The 11,913-nt window shown below is 33.4% G+C and overlaps 1 long non-coding RNA gene across 1 annotated transcript; it reads left to right on the top strand.

Moving 5' to 3' along the window:
• The first annotated feature begins 9,340 nt into the window (after positions 1-9,340).
• Positions 9,341-10,674, top strand: LOC118483714. Its single transcript, XR_004871176.1, has 3 exons — positions 9,341-9,545; positions 9,714-10,033; positions 10,130-10,674. It is a non-coding gene; the product is annotated as an uncharacterized LOC118483714 (long non-coding RNA).
• The last annotated feature ends 1,239 nt before the right edge of the window (positions 10,675-11,913 follow it).

Below are 11,913 nucleotides of genomic sequence, written 5' to 3'. Positions count from 1 at the left end.
CCGGAGGATGGTTGACTTGGTCAACTTACAATACAAATCAGGACATCGTTTATATCAGACCGAATACAGACAAAGTACAGACACAAGTGCACCAACAAGGAGACATCTTCAGCACTCAAATCAACAAGGGTGATCTGTCGTTACGCTACAATTTTCTGCTACATGTTCTCATTCAGTGCCTTAGCAATAGACGTGCCGGATATGACATGGCTGGCAACGATCTAGTTGGTTTTATGGTGGCCTTGGTGCTAAACAAACCGTTTAGCATCTCAAAGTTCATTTAAGCCAATATGAAGGAAAACATGACAAGGACTGGGAGTAGAATAACCGGGAACAAGTTCTGGATGTATCCGCGGTTTCTTGAAATGATTATGAATGTTCAACATCTTGGTCTTCCTAAAGCCGGCAATGATATTCTGAAGCTAGAAGCGATGAACTTCAATTCATTAAGGATAATCAAGAATCTTGCGCACAAAAGATACAAAGAAAGCGATCCTCCAAGAAAGTTGATCGGTGCGCTAGGAAATACTGCTTACATTGTTCCTGAAGAAAATAAATGGCGTCACAATGACAGCCAATCAGATGACGAAGAGCCGGAGTTGAAAAGAAGAATGAGTGAAAAGTTTGGTCCAGATCCGGTTGATTCGGACATGTCGGAGAGTGATGATAAAGGTGATGATGGTGGCGATACAGGTGTCGTTGGTGCATCTAGTGTTGGTACAACTGGTGGAACATCAGCAGGTGGTACATCAGCGGGTGGTATATCAGCAGGTGATACATCAGCAGGTGGCGATGACGAGGCTGATTCTGATTCTGATGATGATCATCTAATCGAGCCTGGATACGAAATGTATCTCGATGAACGTGGTGTTAAGAGATACAGGAAGATTCGACAGGAAGATGATCCAGAATACATTCCTTCTGATTCTGAAGCAGAACGTTTAAAGAAAAGGAAAGCTGAGAAAGCTGCTGAACATCAGAAGAAGAAGAAAGCTAGAAAACACTTGAAAACCTCGGCTTGGCAACCTGTTCCTCAAGAACCTGTTCAAGAAACTCCTGTAGTGTCTTCAGCTGCTGAAACTCCAACGATAACTCCTCAGGTTGTACCTCAAAGATCAATGGCTGCTGCAATTAGAGCAACTACCTCTCAGCCTAGTGGTGAGCGTCAAAGGATATTCTCAGAAATGCCTCAAGACGAGAAGAATAACTTCCTATTCTGTCAACTTAAAGCAGCGGCAGACCGTATTCAAAGACAGACTGATTTCATTAGGATGACAAAAAATGATCAGATCAGTCAACAGGTGGAAATAGATCATTTGAAGTCCACTGTTGGTGAACAACAAGTTGTAATACAACGCCAACAAGCTGAGATTGATCAACTTAAAGCTGAAAACGTCCGTTTGAAAGCTGCAGACGAAGAGAGACAGAGAAGTAGTTCTGTACTTCAGAAGTTGGCTGAAGATCTTAAAGGAAGATGTGACTTCATGAAAGATTGGTACGAGTCACGAAATACAACGATACTTGAGGGAGCTAAGAAGATTGATGCTGGCTATGAGTCTCTTCGAAAGCGGGTTGCTACGCTGTGGGAGGATAGATGTAAACAACAAGAAGTTATGCAGAAAAAGGATGATGATCCTGAAGATCAAGGAAATCCTGATCCTTCTGCTACATCTCAGCAGCCACCAGCCGCTACATCCTCTGCAATAGTCGTCTTTAAGCCATCAGTGATCAGATCTTCTCAAGGAACCTCCAGTGGAACATTTGCTGAAGAACAACTGCTTGAAGCTTTGACTGGTATATCTTCTGTTGCTAGTTCGGCTGATCTGGCATTGCAGGTTATTCATCCAATTACTGGAGAATCTCTCGAAGAAGGTGAAATTGTTGAGGATCTCTCACATCAGAGGTTGATTACTCTAAACGCAATGAGAGATATTGATGATGATGAGATTGAAAAGATGCCTAGTGAGCCGGAATCTACTAATGTTGGAAACATTGAAGAAATAGTCTTTGAGGGAAATGAGAAGAAGTCTTCGTATGTTCGACAAGACGGGACTGAATTCGCCCCTTTTGATGAAGATTGGCTAAAGAAAAATGTGGAAGACATTGATGAGCATTTGAAGAACCGTGATTCCTTAGAAAATGCCACCGATGTGTTCTCCGCGTGGCGCCAACGGTTCTTATCGAAGGTTTCCAAGCCTGTACCAGAGGCTGCTCAAGTTGATTACTTACAGCTTCAGAAAGCAAAGCCGAGTGGGCGGATTCTCTGCTGGATGTTTGTGAAAGAAATCCACTGCGTCGCCATCAAACGGGAGTTTGGTATACAAAACTTTCGGTCGTTGCTGAGCATTCTATCCTTGCCGTTTTATGATATGGCAACACTGACAAAGATTGAGCTCATAAATCACTCAAACTTTGAAGGTGCAACTTTATTCGCGCGATTGATCAAGATGAACAAGAAGTTTGGGTGGAAAGACAAGTCATACAAGCCTCAGTTCCCCATGTATCAACAGATCAAGTTTACTCTTGATCCGGCAACTAACACTGGCAGATACAAGCTTGTTTATGAGCCAGCGAAAGTGGTGGATAAGATTCCTTTGATGCCGATGAAGCAAGATTTTCTTGGTGAAATGCGATTATGGTGCTATGATTCTGACACACACGAGGCAGTGATCGTTTTTAATGGCGATCAAGAAAATTTCAGGATGTTGGATCCAATGTGGATCGTTAACATGTCCGCATCCGACATTAACAAGTTATACCGGCATGACATTTTCTATGAAGACAAGGACGCACATCAGGCGTTGAAATTCTAGCGCGTCGCTTGTTTCTGCTATTACCCGGGAATCCATGCGGGCAGTTCGTGGTCCGAACGACACTGAAGAAAGAAGATTCGAAGACCGAAGACGAGTAACAGACAAGGGGGAGTTTGTTGATGCACTTTTGTGTCTGTCACTAGTCTTGTAATTACGATGTATTTTGTATGGTTTTTTATCGTTTATCGAGTCTGTATTTTCGGTCGACCAAGTCGGATATCCTCCTATCCGCTTGTGTCCGACTTGTTTGTCTACTTTTGTTATGTAATGGTATATGAACGATGCATGTTGCATATAAGGGTATTTCTGTCTTTATTTGTGTTTGTTTGTGGTTTGCTGCAACTGTCTTTTTGCAGCAAACATTTCACAAGTTGCAGCCTTCGACGAAACAGGCTGTTTTGTCGAACACTTATCGACGAAACAGGCCTTTGGACTTTTAATTGTGTTTCGTCGAGATCAGTGACGAAACAGATTTGTTTCGTCAACTGATTGGGCTTCCTTTGGCCCAGTGTTTGGCCCATTGTGTTTCGTCGGCCCACTTTGTGTTTCGTCGATTACTATGGCCCAGGCTGCTATAAATAGACACATTCTGTTTCGTTTAGAGTCAGAGATGAGAGCATACCCAAAAAGTCATTCTGTCTAGACTGTGTTTGTATCAGTTTGTATTCTCATCCAGTTTAATCAATTGATTGTGTTTCGTTGGTTTAACCATTGTTGTTACTGCCTTGTATGTTTGATTTGGCTTAGTTACGTGGATTCCGCACAGGTGACTTTGTTTGTTATAAACAAGGATTTGGTTGTGTAAATCGATCCTCCGATTTCGGGACCTACATGCTATCACATTAGCTAAGCCACAATCACACCAATTTCAGGTTGTGGATTTGATAACCATTTAGATGATGCATCGATTTAAAAACATTAAATGGTATCATGTTTGGATATGCGTATCCTTTCTTTATTCCAGAATATTTAGGGATTCACACCCTATCTTGGTTGGTAAATAACTAATTTCTTCTTCAGAGCAAAGACATCTTTAATTGCCAGGAAGAATCTTCTAGTTCTTCATTGTGTTTCACATCATCATTTACTCGGCGTGGTCTAACCGATCATGCCAATCAAATATCATGATCAATAAACTTCTAGTTTATGAACGAAGATGTATTACTTTCACGTATGTAATACAAAAGTAAGATACAAGAGAGATATCATTTGAAACTATCATGTTATATCACTATCATTATTTCCACATATTATTCGCATATTATCACCCCCTTATATTGCCACTTCTAGTGGTCGATCTCATTATGCCTATCATTACAATATTAATAGTCGGTCTCACTATTAACTTGGCTATCTTACATTTTCTGATAGTTCGACCTCATTACAACTTTCTCACAACATTTTCAATGATAGTTATACAATCACATTCACTTTAGTGAATGGAGTAGAACCAACAAAATTTCATGGTTCCATAATATTGCGACTTTAGCATATTTGAGATATGACAAATGGAAATTGTTTGATATGATTTTTGTTGTAAATAATATTCTCTTTACATAATACGAATAGAGAAGTAACTAAATGTTCAAGTTATGTAAGATTTATCGATTAAATATCTTACGACCTTTCATAACTTGATAATAAGTTTCAGGGAGGGAGTATGACACTTCAGGTGTCATATCTAAGCATACATATGCCCTTTCATGATAGTGATAACAAACCAACTTTGGTGTAGTTTTTCTATTTAAGACTAAGTCAAGTCATACATTACATGTTATAAGTTGCCATATATAAAAGCTCTATTAAATAATTTTTTTTTGATGACAATAAACAAATATATATATATATATATATATATATATATATATATATATATATATTTATTATTTGTGTATGACCAGTCACAAGAATATTATTATATTATATATACAAATGTTTATCATCCTGCTTTTACATAAACAAATATCCCATCAAGTTCTCGTTTTCTTACAAACATATGATCACTACTCTTACAATGATTAATTTATAATCACATTAGGGATGAGAAGATACGAAGACTTTCATAAATTTTCATTCTTTACTCAATCACGAGTAAGAAATCAATTTAAATTATTCATACTATTTTAATGATATTAGTATATCAAGAAATACAAATAATTAATCACTTTAATTTGAAATGTAAAGAAATATCTTCTTTAAATCTGCATGATGTTTTAATAACCTATGATTAAATATATATTATTATAATGATAATTTAATGAACCATAAACGAAAACAACATTCCGGGTTTCAAGTAAATGAACCAATTGTTCCAATAATATTTAACAAGAAAATGCTAATAAAATATATGATTCATACCTCCCATCATTTTCCTTTTCTTTTTAATTTTAATATGAAAGCAAGTATACATAATCATATATATATGATACCAAAAACAAATTTACTTGATTAATATATTATCTAAAACTCCCTAGAAGAAGATTTCAATGATTACAATATTCACAAATAATATATAAACCTTTATTATGACATATTATTAGGAAGGTCAGTTAAAAATATCAGAGTTTTTGTTTTTCATATATGATATATTCACAGTTGACATGCAAACAATAGCTTGTATTTATCTTCACGATAACTCATAATTTATGATAATAATATGCGTGCTGGTTGAATATTAGTCAAATTAATATACACTTAACTAAAATCATAAATCTATATCAATCCTGTAGTATATAATATATACTATCAATAAGCATGATAGATTATCAAAACAATAGCAATTTTAGTATATATTTATTGAATCTCGTGACAATATTTCGTAATCATTTAAATACACACGGTTCATTGATAATAAGTTTCAACTCATTATTAATATGATAAACTGGTTGATATATTTTGTAAAATTTTAGTATATATACCAAACTATAGCCTTTTGAATAGGTATATGAAGACTATTGTTAATCAGTCTTATATTATGTAGGTTCATAAACAACTAATATTGTTAATCACTCTTACATTATTTAACATAACCCTTTTTTGATTCAAAGATCTCCAATATACTTAATGATAAAAAAAATAAAAATAAGTTTTTTCATCGACACATAAAATAAAAAATGTAACGTTTATGATTATCGTATATATTGCCTGTCTCACCCATTAATATTAGTTTTTGGTTATGAATTTGTATAAATATATTTGTCAATAATTTTCATAATAACATGTATGACATAAATATTTATGATTGATCTAAATATCACGAACAAGATAAAATTAACTTACTTGTAAGATGGTTTGATTGATCTTTCTTTGATGAAGCGAAAACAAATGCACACCTCGATTCAACTTTATGATGATGCGATCCAACTCCAAAAGCGACTCGTGCTGAAAACGTGTTGTGAAACTAGTCTAATAGCAAAGAAGAAAATAATAGGGAGAAAAGATCTAATATTTCATTGATTGAGATATGTATCGCAAGAGATACAAAGACTACATATAATTGAGGAAAACTTGTGGAACAAGCCTAATCTATTTTAGATGTTGATAACCACATAAATAATTATTATTATAATGATAATTTAATGAACCATAAACGAAAACAACATTCTGGGTTTCAAGTAAATGAACCAATTGTTCCAATAATATTTAACAAGAAAATGCTAATAAAATATATGATTCATACCTCCCATCATTTTCCTTTTCTTTTTAATTTTAATATGAAAGCAAGTATACATAATCATATATATATGATAGCAAAAACTAATTTAATTGATTAATATATTATCTAAAACTCCCTAGAAGAAGTATTCAATGATTACAATATTCACAAATAATATATAAACCTTTATTATGACATATTATTAGGAAGGTCAGTTAAGAATATCAGAGTTTTTGTTTTTCATAGTTTTTGTTTTTCATATATGATATATTCACAGTTGACATGCAAACAATAGCTTGTATTTATCTTCACGATAACTCATAATTTATGATAATAATATGCGTGCTGGTTGAATATTAGTCAAATTAATATACACTTAACTAAAATCATAAATCTATATCAATCCTGTAGTATATACTATATACTATCAATAAGCATGATAGATTATCAAAACAATAGCAATTTTAGTATATATTTATTGAATCTCGTGACAATATTTCGTAATCATTTAAATACATACGGTTCATTGATAATAAGTTTCAACTCATTATTAATATGATAAACTGGATGATATATTTTGTAAAATTTTAGTATATATACGAAACTATAGCCTTTTGAATAGGTATATGAAGACTATTGTTAATCAGTCTTATATTATGTAGGTTCATAAACAACTAATATTGTTAATCACTCTTACATTATTTAACATAACCCTTTATTTCGTAATCATTTAAATACATACGGTTCATTGATAATAAGTTTCAACTCATTATTAATATGATAAACTGGATGATATATTTTGTAAAATTTTAGTATATATACGAAACTATAGCCTTTTGAATAGGTATATGAAGACTATTGTTAATCAGTCTTATATTATGTAGGTTCATAAACAACTAATATTGTTAATCACTCTTACATTATTTAACATAACCCTTTTTTGATTCAAAGATCTCCAATATACTTAATGATTATCGTATATATTGCCTGTCTCACCGATTAATATTAGTTTTTGGTTATGAATTTGTATAAACATATTTGTCAATAATTTTCATAATAACATGTATGACATAAATATTTATGATTGATCTAAATATCACGAATCAAGATAAAATTAACTTACTTGTAAGATGGTTTGATTGATCTTTCTTGAAGCGAAAACAAATGCACACCTCGATTCAACTTTATGATGATGCGATCCAACTCCAAAAGCGACTCGTGCTGATAACGTGTTGTGAAACTAGTCTAATAGCAAAGAAGAAAATAATAGGGAGAAAAGATCTAATATTTCATTGAGATATGTATCACAAGAGATACAAAGACTACATATAATTGAGGAAAACTTGTGTAACAAGCTTAATCTATTTTAGGTGTTGATAACCACATTCATAACAGTAACCATTTAATCAATTTGGTAAGTTTTACTTTCCCTTTTAGAATCAAATTAGATCTTTCTGATAATTAAAGTTTTGTCAAGAATATAAAAAATCATTATTTAATATTCAATATTATACATCATATATTTTGAATTAAACTCCACTTCATTCTAAATACTAGGTATGTTTTTTACTCTTCATATGCTATGCATATTATCTATGTCACATAGAAAACACCATGTATTTTTAGATAAGCTAGATATATGTGTTTTAAAACAAGGTAAACTCTTAACAAACATATTTTTTCCTTTTTGTAACTAAGATGTAGAGGTATATGTAAGGTATCTTCACATTCAGAATGTCATTACTTTATTTTAAATTTAGATTTACTTAGTTGTCGTATGGTGTCTCATGTCTTTATTTTTATTTTTTCACTTATATATATACTTATATATATGTTTCATTGGTTCAGTTGTACATGTAAAGTATTCCACTATGCATATTATTTTCTTAACTATAGTTAATTGGTTTTATTGATTCAATTTTTGTCTATTCATTTACATTACTTTTATCTATCTAGAAGTCACTTTTCAGACATTTCAAATGGTATGAGACATATTACATTATCAATAGTTTTTATTGGTTTCCTTACTAATTGTGATAAAAGTAATTATTTCGTACAATTCATATTGGTGTATAGCTTTGAATACGAGCATACCTTATATTAATGTTAATGTTAGCGAAAGTGAGGAAACTATATTTGGATGATAGAAAATATAATATTATACCAACATTAACCCGTCAGAATAATCTTTTATCAAATAAAATCAGACACGTTAAGTTTGAACAAGAAAATGTCACAATAAATATTAGTAGTGGTACAAAATTTTAAGTTCATATGACAAATCCTAAAACAAATAATAGATCATATTATTATGAATGGATATAAAATCTTCAATATTTATTTCGTATTTGGTCTGCATATTACTCTATATTATATATACTTAGATCATGAACATATTTTTTTTATTTCACATCATAATTATGATTCACCCCGTGTAATACACGGGGCAATAAGGTTTTTTTCTTGTAGTTCCTAGTAAGTCACAAAAAAGTCACAATGTCACAAATATAGAAAAGATACAATCATAAATAAAAAAACAAAGTATTGTAAACAAAAAGTTTGAAAATATAGAAGCTAAACATCTAAAAACAAAAACCTAAATTCTCACATCTTAGAGTTCGATCACCAGTTCCAATAACGCTTGAATGAGGTTAACGAGAGTCCATAATTTGCTACCATACTTAGGACTTGATACTTTTTTTAAGAGAATTTGTTTTTCATCCTAACACATATCTTATATGCAGTTACTTTTATATAAAAACAATTAAAATATAGGGGTTATAACGCCAATTTAGAATCAGGGTTTAATCCCTGCGTTCTCAGCTATATATACCACATTTAACTTCATCAGGGCCGCCGTTCAAAAAAAAAGTTTTCACGACCGCCGCTGCCTGACATAATCGAGTTTGTTAAAAGTTTTGGTGTTTTCGTTCTTCAATTCTCAACCGATTGCATTAGGTGCTCTTTAATAAGTCGCTGATTTCAATGGACATCAATAACATGTTGATCTCTCTCGGTGTATCCGTTTCAGATCATAACATGTTGATTGTCCATAGGGAAATCACTCTGTGTGTCAGGTATGGGAAAATTAAAATCTCATGTATCCTTGTTAAAAAATAATAATTTTACATTCTGAATATGTAGGATGGTTCAGATGATTACTTATAATTTGATTTATGATGACAATGCATTGCAGAAAAATAGACTAACGGTAATAATTTTGTATTATATGTATTTGAATAAAGGGTTCAATTTAGGAGTTATGGTCCACCACATGGTAGACAATGGGGAAACCGACAGTCTGCTGCAGCAAGGAGGATTAGAGCTCTGGAAAGGAGAGTCAAAGATCTGCGAGATCACACAAACGCACTCTAAAGAATCGTGAAAATCGAGAAAAGTATGTTGAAAATCGTTACTTCAGAAGAAGAAGTTGCTGAAAATTTAGAAGCAAAGCGCGAAATGTGATCGCAAGTTCTACGAATTAGCAACTGCACCTTTTTAGATTATCAATTTAGAGATGTTTTGAAGAGTTTTTGGATGATTAGCTTCTAGTTGCTTTCTTAAGGTTGGCAAGTAATTATTAAATCATTTTTTTATTTATTCCGAATATTTACCATGGTCCAGATGATTAGTTATAATTTGATTTATGATGGGAATGCAGTCGTGAAAAGTAGACTAATGGTATGATCAAGATGTCCACTCCAGTTGTCATGGGTTTGCAATGTAAGGAAATGACGGCTTCTCAAAGCAAGAGATCTAAGCAGTTGATTTCTAAAAGTCCTTAAAACTGGATATCTGTTTAAGGAAACTGATGGCGACACATTTAAAAAGCAACCGACAAACCACAAGACTACCTTGGGTTTAACTAATCAGAATGGAGATGCCAATGTTAACAAGTTACCAAATAGGAGGAAAGAGCTTACTTTGCAACAAGAAAAGGCTAGCAAACTGGTGAAACCAAAACCATGAAAGAGCCGCAGGATTAGTTGACACGGAGTCATCATCACAAGATCTTCAAGAAGTGAAATCGAAGAGCCATGCCATTTACAGTTAGATCATCTAAGAACTAAAATCGAAGATCAATTGGAGACTGGTTGCTTTCTAATGAAAACATTTGATTGAAAAGATATCATAGAAAGACAAAATGGGGACCATATTTATTGTTCATAGCATTTGGAATTTTTCTATATACAGTCGTTTGATATATACTAGTGTGTCTTTTAACTTTTGTTTTCTCTCCTAGAATATGATATACTCACAACAAGTACAATAGTATCTTTGCAAACTTAATTAAAAATTAACCAAAGATCCATTTAAAAACAAAAGAACCGCCTACAACTTCTAATCACTTCCCATGAAAGGCAAAAGACTTTATGTGAACAGAGCTAGATTATGAATGTTATCATAAACAACCAAACACTTAATCACTTGCTGTGGGAAGTTGCTCAGGGCCACCTAGAAGCCCTTCGTACCACCGACTTTTATTAGGTAGAAGTGTGAAGTAGGAAGTAATCCAACATTATATATTAGGTAGAAGTGTGAAGTAGGAAGTAATCCCACACTAGTGACCGAGGATACTAGTGTTCCCCGACCTTCCGGATTTCTAGATGGTTGCATCACATCTCAGTAGCTAGAAAATAAATGAACATTCTTTAAATGAATCACCAAGTGGATTTAGACTATGCAAATTTTCCTTGGCGCCTTGACCCCACACTCGTCGTATACATTGTTTAGTTTCATTTCCTTTATAACTTGGCCGGCGACCACCATATCATAGATTTAATCCTAAAAACGCATATACACAAATACATCAGCCGATATTGTTGTAGGATCAGGCCCCAATTAAACACTCACTAAGCATACTATTTGGGACTATTCTCTGTATATAACTTGAAAGGATTTACACGAGAGATTGATTAAAATAACTACAATAGACACTTGCTTAAATAGCAAATCAAAAAATAAAAAAACAACCCACGTCCAAGTCTCCATGACTTATTCCATTCCTCACACATACTCTTCTGATTGCTCGGTCTTCAACTCACACGTTCACATGCCATAAAACTCACTCAATATTAGACCACTTATGTACCATGTGACTAATATAAAACCCAGCTGACCCGTATAATTATTCTACCCATACTCGACCCTGAATCAAACCGATTAACCCAACAATCACCCTCTTAATCGGTTTATTTATACCACTCGTTCACCGCAGCGCCAGATCGCTTTCTCGAACCGTCACTCAGTCACGTCCAATGTCTTCTCGGTTCAACCGGAATCAAGTCCACCACACTTGCAACAACTTTCACCCCTGTAATCTTCATGTTAGTATTTTCTTCTTGCTAACCTTGCTACTCCACTTGCTTCTTGTGATGCGAACACACGGTTTCGGTCTTCCTCTTTCTAACGTGAACACTTCCGATCTTTGGTTCACGACTCGGT

Source organism: Helianthus annuus, chromosome 11 (genome assembly GCF_002127325.2).
Source record: "Helianthus annuus cultivar XRQ/B chromosome 11, HanXRQr2.0-SUNRISE, whole genome shotgun sequence".
Classification (NCBI taxonomy): Eukaryota; Viridiplantae; Streptophyta; class Magnoliopsida; order Asterales; family Asteraceae; genus Helianthus; species Helianthus annuus.
Note: the sequence above shows the minus strand (reverse complement) of the source record. Positions and strands in the feature narration are given on the sequence as shown.